The sequence below is a fragment of the Pongo abelii genome, chromosome 11 (assembly GCF_028885655.2).
Source record: "Pongo abelii isolate AG06213 chromosome 11, NHGRI_mPonAbe1-v2.0_pri, whole genome shotgun sequence".
Lineage (NCBI taxonomy): Eukaryota > Metazoa > Chordata > Mammalia > Primates > Hominidae > Pongo > Pongo abelii.
The window spans coordinates 80,658,085-80,683,134 of record NC_071996.2 but is presented as its reverse complement, the minus strand read 5'-3'; the positions used below and the strand labels follow the sequence as shown (position 1 = coordinate 80,683,134).

Here is a 25,050-nt window from a genome sequence, read left to right as displayed (position 1 = left end):
GTTATGCACTAGGCACTGTGGTAAGATTTAGTTATCTCATTTAATCCTCACAAGGTTCTATGAGATAGACACCATTACTTCCTACATTTTACATGTGAGGAAGCTAGACTTGAATAGGTTTAGTAACTTGCCCAAGTTTATACAGCTAGTAAGAGGCAGACCCCAGATGCAAACTGAAATTATCCAGCTCTGTTTAGATTCTACAGTTTTACCATTATGGGAAATATTAAGGATTACATTCAGGTTCTGTTCACATGTTCAAGGCTGGATTCCTGTCCATGAAAGAAGGCGGCTCCTTGATGGAATATGAAGTTCAAAAATCTGCTAGAATGCATTCCAGAAGCTGTTTTAGCCATTCACATCCATTGACATCAGGTAACTGATTATTTTTGTGCAAAGATCCTAACAATCATGTCAGGTTTGGAGAGTTTGGAACAAGATGCCTCAGGAAACTTCATGGTTTGCAATATAATCCATTAATGCCTGTGAAGGCAATACTACTACTACTACTACTACTACTATTGACAGTAGTGATAGTTAACACTTATTAGAAGCTTTCTTAATTTGCCCAAGGTCACCAGCTATTAAGTTGGAGAGCCAGGGTTTGAACCCATATTGTTGGAGCCACAGTTTGTACTCTTAACCACCACAAACTGCTGTCTCTGGTGTGGTATGTAAACAATGAGTGGCAGTCTGTTCAACAACATCTTTTCACAATGCTCTTTACCAAAGTTGTGAGACAGTGTTGCCAAGGACTAAACAATATTTCTGGAAGCTATGTTGTGAGTGTGCAAAATGGATAGTTTCTTTAAATATGAAAAACTTTCATTTGTCATCACAACTAATCAGTACCAAAATCTGCAGGGAAGGAATCTGTTTATATTACTAGGAATTAACTGGATGATATAGTTAACAGATTTCCTACAACATTTTAGAGAGTTTTCAAGGTAGAGTTTGAGTTGCTCTATGCAGGTCTTATACTTGCATATATCCATCATAAAACAAAGAGATGTACAATTTGTCTCTGAGAAAAAACCTGAAGCTCTAGTGTATACAAGCAAGCAACTTATTCTAGAAAAAAACTGCACATTTCTCTTTATTGTGAAACTTCTTGTAAACTCTAGGTGACCTGTAAGTGGGGCACTGAAGTTACAGCCATACCAGTGATCTATTGGTCCAATAGCTTTTTGCTGTTCTGCTATAGGGAATGTCCTTTGGGTGGCATTTGTTACCTTAGTCATGGATTGGTTTGATTGCTGGAGCTAGACACCTACTGAAGCAATCAAAAATAATAAGTGGAGTGGGGTATAACATCCCCCAAAAAAACATCTAGGGACAGAATTTGGGAAATGGAGAGTTTCTATTGTTTCTAGTCTGATTCCTGTTCTGTATTCTGAATGTGGTGATATACTTGTGTAGCACTTTATGATTTATAAAATACTTCACCATATACTACCGAATTCATCCTTGCTGTCTGAAAGTTAAGAATTACTGTCCTCATTTGGAGAGTAAAGAAACAGTCTGAGAGAAGTTAAATGGCTCAGTTTTGGGGCTGGGCAGGGGATTCAGGACTTGTGGAATCATATGCAGTGCTTGTTATACCTCCCAAGAACTTCTTATGTGACCGTGATCATCAGAGGTTTAACACAAGGGTTTATATCAGAAAATCATACATTTTACTGATTTATATATATATATATAAACATTCTGTTTTTGGAAAATATGGTAAAATCAGGATTCTTCACTTCTTTGGTCATTGCATTATTTTTATGAAACGGCCTATTACTGGAAAAAATATTTGAAAGACATTTGCAATTCATGATGTTCCTACTCTTCATGAAGCAAGAACTTCAAGCTTTTTGGGAGATATTTTATTTCTTCTATGTTTTCCTTCTGCAGAAGTCAATCTTTGCTAATATATTTAATCATAGACTGGAAAAAATAAAAAGACATGGTGTTGAACTGGTGACAAGAAGAATGGCAAGCAGTATTAACTTCTTACTCTTTTCTAGTACATTAGGCTGAACAGAAACTACTGTTTGTACCACTGACAAGTTTCTTTATGGTTTTTGAGCTGTATTAAACACCAACATGGACAGAGGCTTTGAGGACAAATTGCTAACTCTTCAAAGTAACATAGTGTGGTGAAAAGAGCCCAAGCTTTAGACTCAAGCATCTCTGAGTTAGCATCTTGGCTCAGTTATTGGTAAATTACTTAACATGAGATAAGCTACTTAGCTTCTCTTAGCTTCAGTTTCCTCATATGTATAATGGGGCCAGTAATATCCACTTTGCATGGTTGTTGTGATTATTCCATGTGTGCAAAACTCTGGCACGGATTTTTGCATACATAAATGCACAGGTTATATGGTAGGCTCCTGGTAAATGATAGCCATCATTGCTATTATCTGAGGAATCAATAAGTCTTGTAATTACCTCAATTTCTTTGCAGTTTAAACTGATCACAAGTCTCATTTAGTGCCTGTTTTAAAGGCTAGCTCACCGTATGTGGTGCTGGAGTAATTGGTATGACTCTTATGTCTCCGCTTGTCTACTGGCTTAGAAGATCAAGATTCAAAGCCAAAGTTATGAGCCATCTGCCACTGCAAAACCAAATTATGTTGTCTTTCTCTTCAAAGCAAATTTTGATGTCTGAAGAACTTTGATCTGTCTTTTCTGGATAGTCAAATCTGTGTACCTTAGCAGGATTTGGCTAATATCTTGAATTTAGTGTGAAAGGCGGACCCAGTGAAGAAATTTCCTGGGGAATTCATGCTATTTATAAGCCATCAATGTGAATCATCTGCCCATGACAGATACTGTCTGTTAGGGAAATAGCATTGATTCTTATAAAAAATGTACAGTTCCTTAAGTTCCATTTCACAAATGGGCACCCAGTACCTAATATGAGCCAGATATAATATAATAGTATAAGACTGCATTGCATAAACCACAACCAGAAATTATCTTTGTGACAATATCAGTTAGAAACTATAACTAAAGGCAAATGATTTATTTTTATCCTGTAAAAGGAAAAAACATCTATAAAATCTTTAGCAGCCATGGATGCCTCAGCCCCCATGTCCAAGGGGGCCAGCTGTCCCTCGCCTCCCACCATTCTCTCTAATGATTTAACATGAGGTTAATACAGAGCAGCTTTGCAGCAATAAGCAATGCCTTGGTTAAGGGCTCTTGCCCCTAAGTGTAGGGTTTTTGTTTGTTTGTTTGTTTTTAACTTCTATGTAATATAGTTATAATTTTAGAGGCTTCATGGCAGAATATCCTGAATGCTTGCAAGTTTTTAAAATCAAGTTTAGCATTCTGAATGTTACTTAACAAAATCACATACTGAGGCTCATGGTGGGGAGAATGGAAAGTCCATCATGTAAAATAGATTAGCTACACATTAATATCTTTCAATTTGCCACCAGTTTATTGACTTGGAATAGCCATTTACTCTTTAAAATTGTATACATAAGGGGAAAGTTCCAGGTTAGATCTTTCAGAACATGAAATAGATCAAATATATAACTAGGATGGAATTTTTTTTTTTTTTTTTTGAGACAGAGTCTTGCTCTGTCACCAAGGCTAGAAAGCAGTGATGTGATCATGGCTCACTGCAGCCTTAAACTCCTGGACTCAAGCCATCTTCCAGCCTCCGCTTCCTAAGTAGCTGGGACTACAAATGTGTGCCACCACACCTGGCTAATCTTTTTCTTTTGTAGAGATGGAGTCTCAATGTGTTGACAAGGCTGGTTTCAAACCCCTGGCCTCAAGTGATCTTCCCACTTTGGCCTTCCAAAGTGTTGGGATTACAGGCATGAGCTACCATACCCAACCTTAGGATGAATTTTATTTAATTGTATGTATCTTTAGAATGTTTGAATAAGAACTATTTATGAGGTATGTGAAGCCAGCTGAGGCTGCATAAGAAAATTACATTTACTAATTGTCCTCTTTCCTCACACAAGATCCTAGACTCATTTAGAAACAGAGAAAAGGAATAGTAATGTTTACACCATGCCTTTACAATTTTTTGAAAAGAAAGCAAAAACCTTTTATGTGAGAAAATTACTTTTGTGTGATCATCTAAAGTTTGGGGCATATGATTAATATGGGCCTTATCAGAAATTTATGTTCAAGGTAGTCCTTTAATTTGCAGGCTGGTTCAGCTGTTTTGTAACATCTGGGGGATAATGCTTGAAAGATTGTCTTTTCGAGGAGAAAAGGATACAGGGCAGATTTGAAACCGGACAAATAGCACTTCTAAAGAGGAATTTAGTGCTTTTGATGCCTCGGCAATGACATCTGTCATCCAAAGTATTATGAAAAACTGGAAAACTTGCCATGCAGACTTAAAATAAATATTAGCTTCTAACATTTCTGAAAAAAAAAAATATGTGTGTGAAAATAGCTCATTGTAGGTCTTATCTAGTTAAAAGTTAATACTGAATATACCTTCTTTGCAGAAGTCACATGATTCTTTAAAAAATTTTCTGGCCGGATGCGATGGCTCACACCTGTAATCCCAGCACTTGGAGGCTGAGGCGGGTGGATCACAAGGTCAGGAGTTCGAGACCAGCCTGACCATTATGGTTAAACCCCATCTCTACTAAACATACAAAAATTAGCCGGGCGTGGTGGTGCATGTCTGTAGTCCCAGCTACTCGGGAGGCTGAGGCAGAAGAATTGCTTGAACCCGGGAGACAGAGGTTGCAGTGAGCTGAGACTGCACCAGTGCACTCCAGCCTGGGTGACAGAGCAAGACTCTGTCTCAAAAAAAAAAAAAAAAAAAAAAATTTCTGAGCTTGACACGGAGGCTCACACCTGTAATCCCAGCACTTTGGGAGGCTGAGGCAGGAGCATTGTTTGAGCCCAGGAGTTCGAGACCAGCCTGGGCAGTATAGTGAGACCTTGTATCTACTAAAACTCAAAAAGATTAGCTGGGCGTGGTGGCTGTGCCTGTAGTTCTAGCAACTCGGGAGGCTGAGGAGAGAGGATCACTTAAGCCTGGGAGATCAAGTCTGCAGTGATCTATGATTGAGCCACTGCACTCTAGCATGGGCAACAGAGTGAGACCCTGTCTCAATAAATGAATAAATAAATAAGTAGATAAAAATTTCTGACTGTTCATTTTTATCATTCTGTATTTTTTGACTTTAAATTACATGCATGTCAGACACTAGTATCAAAGTCATAAAAATGACCTGGACAAAACAATGTAGAAAGAACTGTAAAGAAGGAAGGCAATTCTGTTTAGTAGATGATCTGTAATAAATGGTAATGTCAAAGCATAGTAAAAGAAAAAGTGAGCAAATTGAGGTATGTAGTTCTCTGAAGAAACATTCCGTTTTAGTATCAATAAGTCTGTGGAGTGAAATTTTAGTTTAGTGGTTTAGCCACAGTGTTCCTGTTAACATAACAAGGGTTGGGTTGTTAACTGCTCATGTTGCTAAATCATAACCCTAAGAAGTCTGCACATTCAAAACAATATGTGTGCTGAACATATCAGAAAGGACAAGAGCTTCAGTTCTTCAATTTTCATTATATTGTCCATTGCCTTTAAAAAATTGTGAAATGCATCATATATTCAAGTGGAAGAATAAAATATATACATACAGCATAAAGAAGTATAAACTGGACATCCTTCTACTCACACCAGATTAAAATGTAAAACACTAGCTGGGCGCTATGGTTCACACCTGTAATCCTAGCACTTTGGGAAGCCGAGGTGGGTGGATCACTTGAGGTCAGGAGTTCGAGACCAGCCTGGCCAACATGGTAAAACCCTGTCTCTACTAAAAATGCAAAAATTAGCCAGGTGTAGTAGTGCACTCCTGTAATCCCAGCTACTCCGGAGGCTGAGGCAGAAGAATAGCTTGAACCCAGAAGGCGGAGGTTGCAGTGAGCTGAGATTGCGCTGTTGCACTCCAGTCTGGGGAACAAGAGTGAAACTCTGTCTCAAAAAAAAAAAAAAAAAAAAAAAAGTCACTACGTTGAAATCTTCTGGTGCCCTTTCACAATAATATTATCCTTTCTCTTGTCACCACCACTTTCATTAGCATGCTGAGTGTTGTGTGAAATATCCCCTTGTTTCCCTCCCCATGACTTTGCCACCTATCTTTGTTTTCCTATACAATATGCAATTTAATTTTGCCTGCTTTTGAGCTTTGTATAAATGGAATCATTCTACATGTATTCTTTTGTTTCTTTTTCTGCTCAACATTATGTTTTTGAGATTAATTCATGTTGAAATGTGTAGCAATAATTTCCAGTGCCGTATAATGTTCCTTTGTATAAATATATCACAATTTATCTGTTCTACTATTGACAGACTTTTGAGTTATTTCTAGTTATTTTATTTTATTTTTATTTACTTATTTTTATTTTTTGCTTTTATCAATAATGCTGCTATGGGCATTTTGTATCGGTCTCCTGGAATCTTGGCATCATATTTGCATGACCGCAGACTTTTAACTCTTCATTTTTGTAACTTTTATTTATTTATTTTTAACTCTTAGGTTTGGGGGTACATATAAAGATTTGTTACATAGGTAAACTTGTGTCATGGGGGTTTGCTGTATAACTATTTCATCACCCAGGTATTAAGCCTGGTACCCAATATTTATTTTTTCTGCTCCTTTCCCTCCTCTCACCCTCCATCCTTAAGTAGACCCCAATGTCTGTTGTTCCCTTTTTTGTGTTCATGAGTTCTCATCATTTAGCTCCCACTTATAAGTGAGAACATGCAGTATTTGGTTTTCTGTTTTTGTGTTAGTTTGCTAATAATAATAGCTTCCAGCTCTATCCATGTTCCAGCAAAAAACATGATCTCATTCTTTTTATGGCTGCATAACATCCATGTGTATATGTACCACATTTTCTCTATCCAATGTGTCATTGATGGGCATTTAGGTTGATTCCATGCACGTCCTGCAAAGACATTGATTCCTTGTGTTTGTTATTGTTAATAAGGCTTCAGTGAATACTCGTGTGCATGCCTTTATGGTAGAATGATTTATATTCCTCTGGTTATATAGCCAGTAATGGGATTGCTAAAAATATGGAATGCCTCATGAATTTGCTCATCATCCTTGCACAGAGGCCATGCTAATCTTCTATCATGCCAATTTTAGTATATGTGCTGCTAAAGTGAGCACAAGCATTCGTTTCTTAGTTATTCAGTGTTCTTCTTGTTCTGCTGCCTCTTCCTCTTTACAGTGAATATATATGGGGCCAGGACCACCATGGTCACCAGAGCACAAATTCTAGCTTTCCCTACCAAGCCCATTCCCCTCATGGCCACCTGGTCTATGGACAGGGTCCTCGTTTACCTCCCAGCCAAGAATAGAACAGGCTACTCATGGTGGGTATGAAAGTATGGGCCATGCAAATGTTCTGGGGTGAACTCAGTGAGTGACTCCCCCTCAACCCTCTTTTCATATGTTTGTGTTTTCTCTTATTGTGGAGTACTGGTCCATGTCATTGGCCCATTTTTCCTATTGAATTTGCTTTTTTCTTATTGATTTGTAGGAGCTCCTTATATACATATATATTCTGAACACCACCCTCTTTATTGGTTATATGTATTACAAATATTTTTTCTTCTTTATTGCTTGATTTTCATTCTTTTTTTTAATAATGTGGAATGAAAGAAGTCAAACAAGAATGCATACTGCATGGCTAATTTAGATAAAACTCTAGAAAATGCAAACTACTCTCTAGTGACAGGAAGCAGATCGGTGTTATCTGAGGTGGGGCATGGTGGAGTGGGAGGGATGGAAGGTGGGATTAAAAAGGGCATGAAGAAACTTTGGTGGGGGTGATAGTTATATTCATATCTTGATTGTGGTCATTTCATGGGTGTAACCATATGTCCAGACTAATAAAATCATATGTGTTAAATATGTACAGTTTTTTTGTATTTCAGTTATATCTCAATATATCTGCTTTTTTATAAAAAGAAATTTGAATATTTACATTAAAGGGTATCTAATCTATAACCCTTAGCAATTTTTTTATTATACTTTAAGTTCTAGGATACATGTGCAGAACATGCAGGTTTGTTACACAGGTATACATGTGCCATGGTGGTTTGCTGCACCTATCAACCCGTCATCTAGCTTTTAAGCTCCCCATGAATTAGGTATTTGTCCTAATGCTCTCCCTTCCCTTGTCCCCCACCCCCTGACAGGTCCTGGTGTGTGATGTTCTCCTCCCTGTGTCCATGTGCTCTCATTGATCAACTCCCACTTATGAGTGAGAACATGTGGTGTTTGGTTTTCTGTTCATGTGTTAGTTTGCTGAGAATGGTGGCTTCCAGCTTCATCCATGTCCTTGCAAAGGACATGAACTCATTCTTTTTTATGGCTGCATAGTATTCCGTGGTGTATATGTGCCACATTTTCTTTATCCAGTCTATCATTGATGGGCATTTGGGTTGGTTCCATGTCTTTGCTATTGTAAATAGTGCTGCAATGAACACATGTGTGCGTGGGTCTTTATATTAGAATGATTTATAATCCTTTGGGTATATACCCAGTAATGGGATTGCTGGGTCAAGTGATATTTCTGGTTCTAGATCCTTGAGGAATCACCACATTATCTTCCACAATGGTTGAACTAATTTACACTCCCACCAATGGTATAAAAGTGTTCCTATTTCTCCACAGCCTCTCCAGCATCTATTGTTTCCTGACTTTTTAATAATCACTATTCTAACTAGCATGAGATGGTTTCTCATTGTGGTTTTGATTTGCATTTCTCTAATGACCAGTGATGATGAGCTTTTTTTCGTGTTTGTTGGCCACATAAATGTCTTCTTTTGAGAAGTATCTGTGCCTAGCCTTTGCCCACTGTTTCATGGTGTTGTTTGTTTTTTTCTTGTAAATTTGTTTAAGTTCCTAGTAGATTCTGGATATTAGACCTTTGTCAGATGGATAGATTGCAAACATTTTTTCCCATTCTGTAGGTTGCCTGTTCACTCTGATGGTAGTTTCTTTTGCTGTGCAGAAGCTCTTTAGTTTGATTAGATCTCATTTGTCAATTTTGGCTTTTGTTGCAATTGCTTTTGGTGTTTTAGTCATGAAGTCTTTGCCCATGCCTATGTCCTGAATGGTATTGCCTAGGTTTTCTTCTAGGGTTTTTATGGTTTTGGGTTTTACATTTAAGTCTTTAATCCATCTTGAGTTAATTTTTCTATAAGGTGTAAGGAAGGGGTCCAGTTTCTGTTTTCTGCATGTGGCTAGCCAGTTTTCCCAGCACCATTTATTAAATAAGAAATCCTTTCCCCACTGCTTGTTTTTGTCAGGTTTGTTGAAAATCAGATGATTGTAGATGTGTGGTGTTATTTCTGAGGTCTCTGTTCGTTCCATTGGTCTGTGTATCTGTTTTGGTACCAGTACCATGCTGTTCTGGTTTCTGTAGACTTGTGGTATAGTTTGAAGTCAGGTAACATGACATGTCCAACTTTGTTCTTTTTGCTTAGGATTGTGTTGGCCATACAGGCTCTTTTTTGGTTCCATATGAAATTTAAAGTAGTTTTTTTCTGATTCTGTGAAGAAAGTCAATGGTAGCTTGATGCGAATAGCATTGACTCTATACATTACTTTGGGCAGTATGACCATTTTCATGATCTGATTCTCCCTATCCATGAGTATGGAATTTTTTTCCACTTGTTTGTGTCCTCTCTTATTTCTTGAGCAGTGCTTTGTAGTTCTCCTTGAGGAAGTCCTTCACGTCCCTTGTAAGTTGTATTCCTAGGTATTTTATTCTCTTTATAGCAATCATGAATGGGAGTTCACTCATGACGTAGCTTTCTGCTCGTCTGTTGTTGGTATATAGGAATGCCTGTGATTTTTGAACATTGATTTTGTATCCTGAGACTTTGCTGAAGTTGCTTATCAGCTTAAGGAGTTTTTGGGCTTAGACAATGGGGTTTTCTAAATATACAATCATGTCACCTGCAAACAGAGACAATTTGACTTCCTCTCTTCCTATTTGAATACGCTTTATTTCTTTCTCTTGCCTGATTGCCCTGGCCAGAACTTCCAATAGTATGTTGAATAGGAGTGGTGAGAGAGGGCATCCTTGTCTTGTGTTGGTTTTCAAAGGGAATGCTTCCAGCTTTTGCCCATTTGGTATGATGTTGGCTATGGGTTTGTCATAAACAGCTCTTATTTTTTTGAGATATGTTCCATCAATACCTAGTTTATTGAGAGTTTTTAGCATAAGTGCTGTTGAATTTTATTGAAGGCCTTTTCTGCATCTATTGAGATAATCATGTGGTTTTTGTCATTAGTTCTGTTTATGTGATGGATTACATTTATTGATTTGTGTATGTTGAACCAGCCTTGCATCCCACAAAAGAAGCCAACTTGATTGTGTTGGATAAGCTTTTTGATGTGCTGCTGGATTCGGTTTGCCCTATTTTATTGAGGATTTTCACATAAATATTCTTCAGGGATTTTGGCCTGAAAATTTCTTTTTTTGTTGTCTCTCTCTGCCAGGTTTTGGTATCAGGAAGATGCTGGCCTCATAAAATGAGTTAGGGAGGATTCCGTCTTTTTCTATTGATTGGAATAGTTTCAGAAGTAATGATACCAGCTCCTCTTTGTACCTCTGGTAGAATATGGCTGTGAAGCCATCTGGTCCTGGGCTTTTTTTGGTTGGTAGGCTCTTAATTACTGCCTTAATTTCAGAACTTGTTATTGGTCTATTCAGGGATTTGACTTCTTCCTGGTTTAGTCTTGAGAGGGTGTATATGTCCAGGAATTTATCATTTCTTCTAGATTTTCTAGTTTATTTGAGTAGTAGTGTTTGTAGTATTCTCTGATGGTAGTTTGTATTTCTGTGGGATCACTGGTGATATCCCCTTTATCATTTTTTATTGTGTCTATTTGATTCTTCTCTCTTTTCTTCTTTATTAGTCTAACTAGTGGCCCATCTATTTTGTTAATGTTTTAAAAAAAACAGCTCCTGGATTCATTGATTTTTTTGATGGGTTTTTCATGTCTCTCCCCTTCAGTTCTGCTCTGATCTTAGTTATTTCTTGTCCTTTGCTAGCTTTTGAATGTGTTTGCTCTTGCTTCTCTAGTTCTTTTAATTGTGATGTTAGGGTGCTGATTTTAGATCTTTCCAACTTTCTGTTGTGGGCATTTAGTGCTATAAATTTCCCTCTCAACACTGCATTAGCTGTGTTCCAGAGATTCTGGTCCGTTGTCTCTTTGTTCTCATTGGTTTCAAAGAACTCCTTTGTTTCTGCCTTAATTTCATTATTTTCCCAGTAGTCATTCAGGAGCAGGTTGTTCAATTTCCATGTAGTTGTGTGGTTTTGAGTGAGTTTCTTAATCCTGAGTTCTAATTTGATTGTACTGTGGTCTGAGAGACAGTTTGTTATAATTTCTGTTCTTTTACATTTGCTGAGGAGTGCTTTACTTCCAACTATGTGATCAATTTTGGAATAAGTGCAGTGTGGTGTTGAGAAGAATGTATATTCTGTTGATTTGGGGTGGAGAGTTCTGTAGATGTCTGTTAGGTCCACTTGGTCCAGAGCTGAGTTCAAGTCCTGAATATCCTTGTTAATTTTCTGTCTTGTTGATCTGTCTAATATTGACAGTGGGGTGTTAAAGTCTCCCACTGTTATTGGGCAGGTATCTAAGTCTCTTTGTAAGTCTCTAAGAACTTCTTTTATGAATCTGAGTGCTCCTGTATTGGGTGCATATATATTTAGGATAGGTAGCTTTTCTTGTTGCATTGATCCCTTTTGTCTTTTTTGATCTTTGTTGGTTTAAAGTCTGTTTTATCAGAGACTAGGATTGCAACTCCTGCTTTCTTTTTGCTTTCCATTTGCTTGGTAAATATTCCTCCATCCCTTTTTTTTTGACCCTATGTGTCTTTGCTTATGAGATGGGTCTCCTGAATACAGCACACCAATGGGTCTTGATTCTTTATCCAATTTTCCAGTCTGTGTCTTTTATTTGGGGCATTTAGCCTATTTACATTTAAGGTTAATATTGTTATGTGTGAATTTGATCCTTTTGTCATGATGTTAGCTGGTTGTTTTGTTACGTTTTTGTTTTTGTTTTTTGTTTTTTGTTTTATTTATGAAGTATTTATTGATCATTCTTGGGTGTTTCTCGGAGAGGGAGATATGGGAGGGTCATAGGATAATAGTGGAGAGAAGGTCAGGAGATAAACACATGAACAAAGGTCTCTGGTTTTCCTAGGCAGAGGACCCTGCGGCCTTCTGCAGTGTTTGTGCCCCTGGGTACTTGAGATTAGGGAGTGGTGATGACTCTTAAAGAGCATGGTGCCTTCAAGCATCTGTTTAACAAAGCACATCTTGCACCGCCCTTAATCCATTTAACCCTGAGTTGACACAGCACATGTTTCAGAGAGCACGGGGCTGGGGGAAAGGCCATAGATCAACAGCATCCCAAGGCAGAAGAATTTCTCCTAGTCAGAACAAAATGGAGTCTCTTATGCCCACCTCTTTCTACACAGACACAGCAACAATCTGATCTCTCCTTCCTTTCCCCACACTTCCCCCACTTCTTTTCAACAAAACCGCCATCGTCCTCATGGCCCGCTCCCGATGGTCGCTGTCTCTTCGGAGCTGTTGGGTACACCTCCCAGACAGGGCGGCTGGGCAGAGGCGTTCCTCACCTCCCAGACAGGGCAGCCGGGCAGAGGCGCTCCTCACTTCCCAGACAGGGCAGCCGGGCAGAGGCGCTCCTCACTTCCCAGACGGGGCCGCCGGGCAGAGACGCTCCTCACTTCCCAGACGGGGCGGCCGGGCAGAGACGCTCCTCACTTCCTCCCAGACGGGGTGGCGGCCAGGCAGAGGTGCTCCTCACCTCCCAGACAGGGCGGCCGGGCAGAGGCGCTCCTCACTTCCCAGACTGGGCGGCTGGGCAGAGGCGCTCCTCACCTCCCAGACGGGGTGGCCAGGCAGAGGCGCTCCTCACTTCCCAGACGGTGTGGCGGCTGGGCAGAGGCGCTCCTCACTTCCCAGATGGGGCAGCCGGGCAGAGGCGCTCCTCACTTCCTCCCAGACGGGGTGGCGGCCAGGTAGAGGCGCTCCTCACCTCCCAGACTGGGCGGCCGGGCAGAGGTGCTCCTCATCTCCCAGACGGGGCAGCCGGGCAGAGGCACTCCTCACTTCCTCCCAGACGGGTTGGCAGCCGGGCAGAGGCACTCCTCACCTCCCAGACGGGGCGGCTGGGCAGAGGTGCTCCTCACTTCCCATATGGGGTGGTGGCTGGGCAGAGGCGCTCCTCACTTCCCAGATGGGGCAGCCGGGCAGAGGCGCTCCTCACTTCCTCCCAGACGGGGTGGCGGCCAGGCAGAGGCACTCCTCACTTCCCAGACGGGGTGGCCGGGCAGAGGTGCTCCTCACTTCCTCGCAGACGGGGTGGCGTCCGGGCAGAGGTGCTCCTCATCTCCCAGACGGGGTGGCCAGGCAGAGGCGCTCCTCACCTCCCAGACGGGGTGCCCAGGCAGAGGCACTCCTCACTTCCCATAGGGGGTGGCGGCCAGGCAGAGGCGCTCCTCACTTCCCAGATGGGGCAGCCGGGCAGAGGCGCTCCTCACTTCCTCCCAGACGGGGTGGTGGCCAGGCAGAGGCGCTCCTCACCTCCCAGGCGGGGCGGCCGGGCAGAGGTGCTCCTCATCTCCCAGACGGGGCAGCTGGGCAGAGGTGCTCCTCATCTCCCAGACGGGGCAGCCGGGAAGAGGTGCTCTTCACTTCCTCCCAGACGGGGTGGCGGCCGGGCAGAGGCACTCCTCACCTCCCAGACGGGGCGGCCGGGCAGAGGTGCTCCTCACTTCCTCCCAGACGGGGTGGCAGCCGGGCATAGGTGCTCCTCACTTCCTCCCAGACGGGGTGGCAGCCAGGCAGAGGCACTCCTCACCTCCCAGACAGGGCGGCCGGGCAGAGGCGCTCCTCACTTCCCAGACGGGGCGGCCGGGCAGAGGCGCTCCTCACCTCCCAGACGGGGCGGCCGGGCAGAGGCGCTCCTCACTTCCCAGACGTTGGGCGACTGGGCAGAGGCGCTCCTCACTTCCCAGATGGGGCAGCCGGGCAGAGGCGCTCCTCACATCCCAGACGATGGCGGCCGGGCAGAGACGTTCCTCACTTCCTATACGGGATGGCGGCCGGGCAGAGGCGCTCCTCACATCCCAGACGATGGGCGGCCAGGCAGAGACGCTCCTCACTTCCTAGACGGGGTGGTGGCAGGGCAGAGGCTGTAATCTTAGCACTTTAAGAGGCCAAGGCAGGAGGCTGGTAGGTGGAGGTTGTAGCGAGCCGAGATCAGGCCACTGCACTCCAGCCTGAGCACCATTGAGCATTGAGTGAGCGAGACTCTGTCTGCAATCCCAGCACCTCGGGAGGCCGAGGCAGGCAGATCACTCGAGGCCAGGAGCTGGAGACCAGCCCGGTCAACACGGCGAAACCCTGTCTCCACCAAAAATACAAAAACCATTCAGGCGTGGCAGTGCACGCCTGCAATCCCAGGCACTCGGCAGGCGAGGCAGGAGAGTCACAGGAGCCCGAGGGAGGGAGATTGCAGCGAGCCGAGATCACGGCAGCACAGTCCAGCTTCCGCAACAGAGGGAGACCGAAAAAAGAAGGAGAAGAAGGAGAGGGAGACCGAAGAAAGGGGAGAGGGAGGGGGAGGGGGAGGGGGAGAGGGAGAGGGAGAGCTATTTTGAACATTAGTTGATGCAGTTTCTTCATAGTGTCACTGGTCTTTATATTTTGGTGTGTTTTTGCAGTGGCTGGTACCGGCTTTTCCTTTCCATATTTAGTGCTTCCTTCAGGGGCTCTTGTAAGGCAGGCCTAGTGGTGACAAAATCCCTCAGCATTTGCTTGTCTGGAAAGGATTTTATTTCTCCTTATGAAGTTTAGTTTGGCTGGATATGAAATTCTGGGTTGAAAACTTTTTTTTTAAGAATGTTGAATATTGGCCCCCACTCTTTTCTGGCTTGTAGGGTTTATCCAGAGAGATCCACTGTTAGTCTGATGGGCTTCCCTTTGTAGGTAACCTGACCTTTCTCTCTGGCTGCCCTTAACATTTTTACCTTTGTTTCAACCTTGGAGAATCTGATGATTATGTGTCTTGGGGTTGCTCTTCTTGAGGAGTATCTTAGTAGTGTTCTCTGTATTTCCTGAATTTGAATGTTGGCCTGCCTTGCTAGGTTGGGGAAGTTCTCCTGGATAATATCCTGAAGTGTGTTTTCCAACTTGGTTCCATTCTCTCCATCACTTTCAGGTACAGTAATCAATCATAGGTTTGGTCCTTTCACATAGTCCCATATTTCCTGGAGGCTTTGTTTGTTCCTTTTCATTCTTTTTTCTCTAATCTTGTCTTCACACCTTATTTCAGTAAGTTGATCTTCAATCTCTGATATTCTTTCTCCCACTTGATAAATTTGGCTATTGATACTTGTATATGCTACAGGAAGTTCTCATGCTGTTTTTCAGCTCCAATAGGTCATTTGTGTTCCTCTCTCAACTGGTTATTCTAGTTAGTAGTTCCTGTAACCTTTTATCAAGGTTCTTAGCTTCCTTGCATTAGGTTAAAACATGCTCCTTTAGCTCAGAAGAGTTTGTTATTACCCACTTTCTGAAGCCTACTTCTGTCAGTTCGTCAAACTCATTCTCCATCCAGTTTTGTGCCCTTGCCAGAGAGGGGTTGTGACCATTTGGAGGAGAAGAGGCATTCTGGTTTTTTGAATTTTCGGTTGTTTTTTGCACTGTTTTTTTCTCATCTTCATGGATTTATCTACCTTTGATCTTTGAGGCTGATGATCTTTGGATGGGGTTTTTGTGTGGGGGTCCTTTATGCTGATGTTATCACTTTCTGTTTGTTAGTTTTTCTTCTAACAATCAAGTCTCTCTTCTGCAGGTCTGCTGCAGTTTGCTGGAGGTCCACTCTAGACCCTGTTCACCTAGGTATCATCAGTGGAGGCTGCAGAACAGCAAAGACTGCTGCCCGCTCCTTCCTCTGGAAGCTTCATTCTTGAGAGGCCCTGGCCTAATGCCAGCCAGAGCTCTCCTGTATGAGGTGTCTATACAGGTGTCTGACAACCCCTGTTGGGAGGTTTCTCCCAGTGAGGAGGCACAGGGGTCAGGGACCCACTTGGGGAGGCATTCTGTCCCTTAGCAGAGCTAGTGCACTGTTGCTTTTCATTCTTAATGGAAAACCCAAGTCCTTTTTTTTTTTTTTGAGATGGAGTCTCGCTCTGTCGCCCAGGCTAGAGTGCAGTGATGCAGTCTTGGTTCACTGTAACCTCTGCCTCCTGGGTTCAAGCAATTCTCCTGCCTCAGCCTCTCCAGTAGCTAGGACTACAGGCATGTGTCACCACACCCAGCCCAAGCTCTTAATTTTAATACTACTTGATTTATTGATCTTATAGAAATTTGCATTTTTGTTCTTATTCTTGAAACAGGGTATGAAGAAAAATATTCTCCTATAGTGTCTTTGGAAATTTTTATAAATTTGTTTTCATATTAAGTATTTAGTTTAATTGTAATTCCTGTTTTTGTGTTAGGGTGTAGGATATGAATACAAGTTTATTTTTTTTTCTATTTGAATAAGCAATTGACCTAGGGTCATTTATTGAGAAGTTCATCTTTTCTCATGATCTGTGATGTCTGCTTTGCCATAAATCCATTTTCTATATGTGCATGGGTTTGTTACTAGGCTCTCTATTATTCTGTTGGTCTATTAATCTATGCCTGTATTACTATCACATTGCCTTAATCTCTGTAGCTTATAGAAAGTATTAATATCTAGTAGGGTGAATCTTCTCCCCAACCCCTATGCCTTGTTCTTCCTCAGGAGGGTCTTGGCTTCAGCTGGCCCTTTATTCTTTCATGTCAGTTTTATAATCAGCCTGTTGAGTTTCACACATACACACATGTACACACTCTGATAGGATTTCAATTGGAATTGCACTGAAGTTATAGGTCAGTTTAGGGGGAATTACTGATGTATGAGAGTCAGTCTTCCTACCCAATAATATGATATATATATTTTTTCCAATTTAATCTTCTTTAATGTCTTTTAAGACTTTTTTTTAGTTTTCTCTATAAAAGTCTTACACATTCTTTGCTATATTGTATCCTAGGTATTTAAAAATGTTTATTGATATTTTAAACAGTGTATTTAAAAAATTATATTTTTAGTCAATTGTGGTTATCTAGAAATGCAATTTACTTTTGTGTGTCAATTTGGAATCCAACAACTCTTATTTAAATTTTTATCTGTAGCTTGTTTAAGATTTTCTGTGTAAGCAATCATATCATCTGCAAATAATGACGGTTTTCTTTCTTTACAATCCTTTACCTTTTATTTCTTTTTCTTACCTCCTACTGTGCAAGAACCTCCAGTATCATGTAGAACAAGACTGATTATAACAGGTCTCTTTGTCTTGAAACTGAGCTTATAGAAAATGCTTTCAGTTTAATCATTAGGTATGAGGTTTCTGTGGGTTTTTTGAAATCCCCTTTATTGGGTTAAGAAAGTTCCCTTCTATTCCCAGTTTGCTAAGGAAGTTGTTGCTATTATTTTTCAAATAATAAGAGAATGCAGAGTTTTATTAACTTTTTCTGCCTTTACAAAGATATGAATTTTTTTACCTTACACTGTTAATGTGGTGAATTACTTTAATTGATCTCATATTAAACCAGCCTTGAATTCCTAGGAAACATCAACTTGGTCATAAAAAGTTATCTTTTTTTATATATTGTCTGATTTGTTTCACAAAAATTTTGGTTTTTAGGGTTTTTGCATCTATATCCATTCATAAGCAAGACTGGCCTATATTTTTATATTTTCTTTTTTTTGTCACCCAGGCTGGTGTGCAGTGACACAATCACAAGATTCACTGCAGTCTCAACCTCCTGGGCTCAGGTGATCCTTGCACCTCAGCCTCCCAAGTAGCTGGAACTACAGGCACATGCCACTATGCCTGGCTAATTTTTAAAATTTTTTTATAGAGACAGTGTTCCACAATGTTGCCCACTCTAGTCTCAAACTCCTGGGGTCAAGCAATCTTGCTGTGTTGGCCTCCCAAGGTGTTGGGATTACAGGTGTGAGCCACTATGCCCAGCCTGTTTTTTTCTTAGAATACTCTTGTCTGGTTTTTAAAGCAAAGTTATATCACAAATGAACTGGGAGAATGGTCTTTCTTTTTCCATTATATGGAATAGTTTGTAATAAATTAGAATTGCCCAATGCCATGATGTTTGGTAGAATTTCCTAGAAATCTATCTGGATCTGAGGATGTGTGTGTGTGTTTAATGGGAATATTTTAAAGTACTGATTCAATTTCTTTAAAGCTTATAGGACTCTTTATGTTCTCTAGTTTTTTGAAAGATTTTTTTGGATAAGTTTTTATCTATTTACTTCATCTAACTTTTCAAATTTATTGGCACAAAGTTGTTCATAACACCATTATATTTGTTTAATCTTTGTAGCAACTATAGTTTTAGCCCCATTTTATTCCTGATTTTTTAAAATATAAGGCCTCTCTCTTTTTTTTCTCTCATGATTATTCTCTCTAGAGATTTTCATATGTTATTCTTTTTTTGAACTTTGTTAATTTTTGTCTTAGTCAGTTTTGTGCTGCTATAACAGAATACCATAGACTGGGTAATTTATAACAAACAGAAATTTATTAGTGCACAGTTCTGGAAGCCAGGGAGTCCAAGATCAAGGTGTCTGCATCTGGTGAGGGCCTTCTTGCTGTGGCATAACATGGTGGAAGGCATCATATGGTGAAAGGGCAAAGAATGCTGGGAAGAGGCAGACCCACTTCTGCAATAATGAACCCACTCAAGTGATAATGGTATGAGTGTATTCATGAGGGCAGAGCCCTCATGACCCAAACACTTCTTAAAGGTCCCACTTCCTAATATCATCACAATGGCAATTAAATTTTAACATGAGTTTTGAGGGGGAAAAACATTTAAACCCTAGCAATTGTCTTCATTATATATTTCCTGCCATTTTCATTAACTTTTGCTCTTATTTGTATTATTTTTTCCATTTTCTTGAATTTATTTTGCTGTTCTTTTCCCCTAACTTCTTATGGTTGGATGATTATTAAGTTGAACTTTTTTTTTTTTATCTGAGGTAAGCATTTACAACAGAACCTTTAAGAACTCTTTAACTGTGGACCATGGTTTTGATATATGATGTGTAATCATCCTGGTATTTTTATAGTTAGACATTATTTTTCTTAGTATTTTCTAAGTATTTTATAACTTCTATTTTAATTTTTTGATAGATGGGTAATTCAGAAATGTATTCTAAATGTTTAAATATTTGATTTCACTAGTTATCTTTTTATTATTGTTCCTAACTAAAGTGCATTGGAGTTAAATTATATTTTCTGCATGATGTCAGTTATTTGACATGGTGATTTCAAATTGGCTAACCCGATGACAGCTTTTGGTGAACTTTCATAAACTTTTCATGTCAATCATGGAACTAATTATATGAAATCTCTTGTTGTTGGGTGCAGTGTAGCTAGATGTATGAGATGTATGTGAGCATGCTGATGGGTGGCTTATGGTGGGGAAGACAATATCCAACGATGCCTATAAGATAACCTTTCTTAAGTAAGGCAGAGGGACTTGGAAGCTATGAAATTTTTCAATTTGTTTTTGAAACGCCATCTGAAGGAGTATCTAGGAGTCTTATAGACTTTGGTAGCCTAGGGCTTGTTGCAATTTCTACTGCTTCTGTTGTTCCGTACTATGCAGATCCTAAAGTGAAGAATTCTAGTGGGTTAAATTGATTGCTCATTTTACTGGAACACCTCAGAAATGAATTGAGATTTATAGAATGGTTCCTGACCCTGTTATTTGCATGAGAGTAAATGCTAGCCGATATATTAGATCTTTCTAGCCCAACAAAACCCAAACCTGAAAAATATGAATGGTCTAATTAGCTGGCTATTCCAGGTGCTTGGATTAGTTCGTAAAACAAACACTGCAGCATTTTGCTAGCTGGCTAAGAAAATGACATGTTACAAGGCAGCAGGCAAGAGAACAGTTCTAAGAGGGGCTAATCAACTCTATCCGAGGTGGAATAGCTTAGATGAGAGTGCCAATAAACATGCCGACTCATTTCTCCAGTGTGTCTGGCTAGAGGGCTCCTACTCGCAAACGTTTATGTGAAAGCACTTTGGTGCTTTATTTAAGGAAAAGGCACGCTTGTATTTATCCAGATTATTTACAAATGATTCCTGCTGATGGGATCCATCCTCTGAATGACTTCCCCACAGGTTGACACCTTCAGTTTGGTATGTCACTCCTACTCTCATATTATAGGGCAAGAGATTCATGTCCCCATTTTTTTTTTTTTTTGATGGAGCATGTGACCATATAACTTCTGCAAGGAGTCCAGGTACTCTTGGCACTTTGCTTATTTGTAGCTGAAGCTAGGGTGAACACCAAGGAAATGGAGAACCTGGCCTGGGAATGGAGAAGGAAGGCTTCAGGGATGCAGAGACTTATAGTGGGGAAGGGAATGTGTGTGGAACCAACCAGCTCCAGGAATCCACCTGCAAGGTTGGTGGGAAGTAGTGTTAAGCTGCTTCCAAGTCCTTTTCCCAGTGGAAGATGCCTGATTTTTTCTAACCTGGGCTTTCAGTGGTGGAACACACTGCTGTGGCTGGAGGACTTGTTCACAGCAATCTTTTACAAACTTTTATTTACTAGTTTAATAGTTTGTTGAGTTTTTTTTTAGTTGATAGTATTCATTCTTTTGGAAAATCAGGATGTTTTCCAAGATTATATATGCTATGCCACATAAGAAGTTGTGATATTTCACATTAAATGTGGAGAAGGTCAGAATCTGAGAGAGTTGAAAAATCCATCCATTTCACATATCAGAACATTGCCCAATTATAGTATCTTGACAGTCTTCTGTTCTTTGTTCTTTGTGATTTTCGGGCAATACCACTAAGTTCCTTTGGCATTCTGGGTAGCAGGTCAATTGGACCTTTTATGATAAGAGATTTTTTAGCTAGGATGATAGTGGCTTAAAAAAAAAACAGCCAGGGCCATTTGGATTGCTAGCTTGGACTCACTTATATCTTGCTGAAAGTATAGAATGCTATGGTTTTTCATAGAGATAAATTATTTATGAATATTGACCCACCTCCAGCTTGACGGCTGTCATCTGGTGTATGTTGCCTATCTATTTTACTGACAATTCAGTGGCATAATGGCTTCTATGTTTTTGGAGGGCACTTTTGAAACTATTATGCTGTCTTAGATGGTAATTTCATCACCCTTAGGAAATTATGCTAATTTTACTGATTTCTAAACCACTTTTCTTCATGTAACTTTCTCATGTCATAATAAAACCACTTATAACATGTAAAATAAATTCTAACACTTTTTTTAGTGGTATTGTGTCTATATCATAATATAATCCATTTCCTCTTGAATATGTAGATATTTTTCAATTTTTCCTTATCATAAATTCCTAGAAATGAAATTATTAAAGAGTATAAAAATTTTTAAAAGACTTTTGTTACTTCTTGCCAAATTGCCCTCCATATTTATTGCACTAATTTATATTCTCATTAGCAATGTATAAAAGTAGACATTTCACTGGTCGTTTCAATAAAGCTAGATATTGGCATCTTAAATGATTAATACTATAGTATTTCATGTTAAAATAGGAAATATGTCTTGGCAGGGTTTGAGTAAATTTTTTGTTTTACTTTTGCAATTTATTAAGAGATGAGTACATTTAAGTCTTTATTTTGCTTGAAATTAATTTTGATGTCTGATGTGAGATAGGGGTCTAACTTATTTTTCCCAAATATGTAACTAGTTGAATAATCCATAATCTTCTGACTGATTTTAAATAATACTCTTTTGATTAACTAAATGCACTTATTTCTATAGACATTTATTTCCACATGTACATATACATATATAGGCATATGTGGCTCTCTATTCTCGTTCATCAATTTTTCCATTTTTAGAACAGTTTTAATTATTGTTGCTTTGAAATAGATTTTAAAATGTGATATTCACTGTATTTTTATCATCATGTTCTCACAAGAATGTATGACCTAAAACATTTTGAAACATTTTTAAAAACACATTTTATTTAAAAATCTTAAATGATTAATACTATAGTATTTCATGTTAAAATAGGAAATATGTCTTGGCAGGATTTGAGTAAATTTTTTGTTTTACTTTTGCAATTTATTAAGAGATGAGTACATTTAAGTCTTTATTCTGCTTGAAATTAATTTTGATGTCTGATGTAGGATAGGGGTCTAACTTATTTTTCCCAAATATGTAACTAGTTGAATAATCCATAATTTTCTGACTGATTTTAAATAATACTTTTTTCATTAACTAAATACACTTATTTCTATAGACATTTTATTTAAAAATGTGTTTTTAAAACATTTCAAAACCTAAAAAACTTTAAAAAGCAGACTTTAAAAAATTACTTTTACTTTTTTCTTTTCTTTTTTTTTTTTTGAGACAGTCTCGCTCTGTTGCACAGGCTGGAGTGCAGTGGCGCAATCTCGGCCCACTGCAACCTCTGCCTCCTGGGTTCAAGTGATTCCCCTGCCTCAGCCTCCTGAGTAGCTGGGATTACAGGTTCCCACCATGACGCCCAGCTAATTTTTGTATTTTTAGTAAAGACGGGGTTTCACCATGTTGGCCAGGCTGGTCTTGACTCCTCACCTCAAATGATCTGCCCACCTTGGCCTCCCAAAGTGCTGGGATTACAGGTGTTGGCCACCGCGCCCGGTCAAAAATTACTTTTTAAAGTTAAACTTTTGTCAAAGAGGAATTTTAACCTCTGCATATTAACAATAAAACCTAAACAAATTATGTAATTAAAATATAACATATCACTATGACTCTATAAATTATGGTATTTGCCATAAATGTGGGCAGGATCAGCATGTGATTGAGATAGCTGCCTACATATCAGTTACATTTTTGGGCCACTTTTCGGGTTGTCTCAGTTGTCTTCAGTGGGAAGAATTCCAAAGCTCTCTGTTGGAGGTAGTCTGTGTTAGGTTCTGATGAATGGGTGAGACCAAGTCTCCAATGTCTCACTGTTAGATCTGTTCTTCTGACCTGGACCTGGCTTTTCATGCATCACTGTCTTGACCTTGGCTTGCCCTGTATTCTCTACTTTCTAACTGTTTGTCTGGTGTCTGAATCACAGCTTCATGCTGATAATTCCCTTCCCCTTGTTTGCAGACTGCCTGGCCTTCCTGGTTTTACCTTAGAGCCTCATTTCCCTGATTCATTGCAGTTCTTAGATGGTCTCACTGTGCCAGAAAAAAAGGTGCCTTCTGGTTAGCTGACCCTTCCCATAGCTCTTTCTTCAGGTACTGGCCTTTTCTTAGACATTTTCATTATACACAATAAAGCTTATAGAGCATGAGGTTGCATTTAACTCCAGGTACAATATATTTGCAGACTTACTGTAATAGATATCTGGGCTGTCTATTAAAGCAGTTTAAGAATTCATCATTTTCTTTTTTACTACATCAGTTGCGCTTTGGTTTCAAGTGTGGTGTGGGTCTTCATTTTCCTGTGTATTTTGCCTTGAGATTTGTATGTGTATTTATTGTAATAAAGAGAAATAATAATAGTCATGATGATAAGACAGGACCAAAGAAAAGTGCCAACTAAGAAAGGAAGAACAGAGGGAAATAAGATCAGCAAACAATGTTTACTTTAGCAACATGACTAAAAAAAGGGATAATGCCCCAAACAACATGGTAATCACAATAACTGTTTTGAAACTTCATATCAAATTATTTGTTGGTGGCTATCAACCACCAATTCTATTTGAAAGACTTAAATAAAGGTATGCCCTTTAAACATTTAGCAAATAGAGCTTACCTATGTGAATGTACAAAATACTCCACTTCCAACTATACTACTTCAGGTCCATAAAAGAGTGAAGCTTCAGAAACAATTTTTGGTAATCTTTTGTACTATTTAGAACTCTTTAGGAAAGAATTTGGAGATTCTTTTTGTTTACGGTACAGCAATGAAATTCTGCAAATACATATTAAGAACAACAATGATAATTTTTCACTTTTTCTCAACAAATATCAAATTAGGCCTAAAGAATGAGCTATGTAGTTGCCACATGCTGTGTCTTTGTTTTTATGCAATGTAATCCCAAGTCTTCCATCAATTCAGAACAATTAGTTCTTCTTTCTATGAAGAAAGGCAGAATAATATATTTCAAGTCATTAAAGACTAATCAATTTTCGAAAGCTTTGCCTTCCAAGCATTTTCTGGAAAATAAATGATGTCTACTGATAAGTCATAAGTGTAAGGAGATGATTTTATGAATTGGAACTAAATGAGTGTTACTAAATGATATACCAATAAAAGCAATTTTTTGAGCTTCAGAAAGTTTGGCAATCTATTGGTTTGTGTTTCAATGGATTATTCATTTTATGTTTTTTACTTCCATTAGCTTCTCTACATTACAACTCCATAAGGCATTTGAAAGAGGATGTAGATGAAATATGAGACTGAACTTTTTCTCTGAATCTTTTGATGGGGCAATGGGCTAATATGATGTTGAAAAAGGTATGCAGGCCTAGTTCATGAAGCCGTCAGGGTAAGTGTATGGAAAAGACAAAATAAAACAAAAGCTAAAGCTCTAAAGCATGGTTTATAACCTGTTGTCTTCAGACCCCAGAGGCCTTGGATTTTTATTTTTTATTTTTATTTTTTAAGATGGAATCTTGCTCTGTTGCCCAGGTTGGAGTGTAGTGGCGCAATCTCAGCTCACTGCAACCTCTGCCTCCCGGGCACAAGCAATTCTCCTGCCTCGGCCTCCCGAGTAGCTGGGATTACAGGTGTGCACCACCATGCCTGGCTAATTTTTGTATTTTTAGTAGACACGGGGTTTCACCATGTTAGCCAGGCTGGTCTCAAACTCCTGACCTCAGGTGATTCACCCGCCTCAGCCTCCCAAAGTGCTGGGATTACAGGCGTGAGCGCCCGATGAGGCC

The 25,050-nt window shown here is 39.7% G+C and overlaps 1 protein-coding gene and 1 non-coding gene across 3 annotated transcripts in view; one reads left to right on the top strand and one right to left on the bottom strand.

Moving 5' to 3' along the window:
• Nucleotides 1-25,050, top strand: part of PDE11A (phosphodiesterase 11A) — a 447,272-nt gene that overhangs the window by 26,657 nt on the left and 395,565 nt on the right. The gene's annotated exons all lie outside the window — the stretch shown is intronic.
• Nucleotides 7,058-7,160, bottom strand: LOC112132414 (U6 spliceosomal RNA). The gene has a single exon (XR_002914187.2). It is a non-coding gene; the product is annotated as a U6 spliceosomal RNA (small nuclear RNA).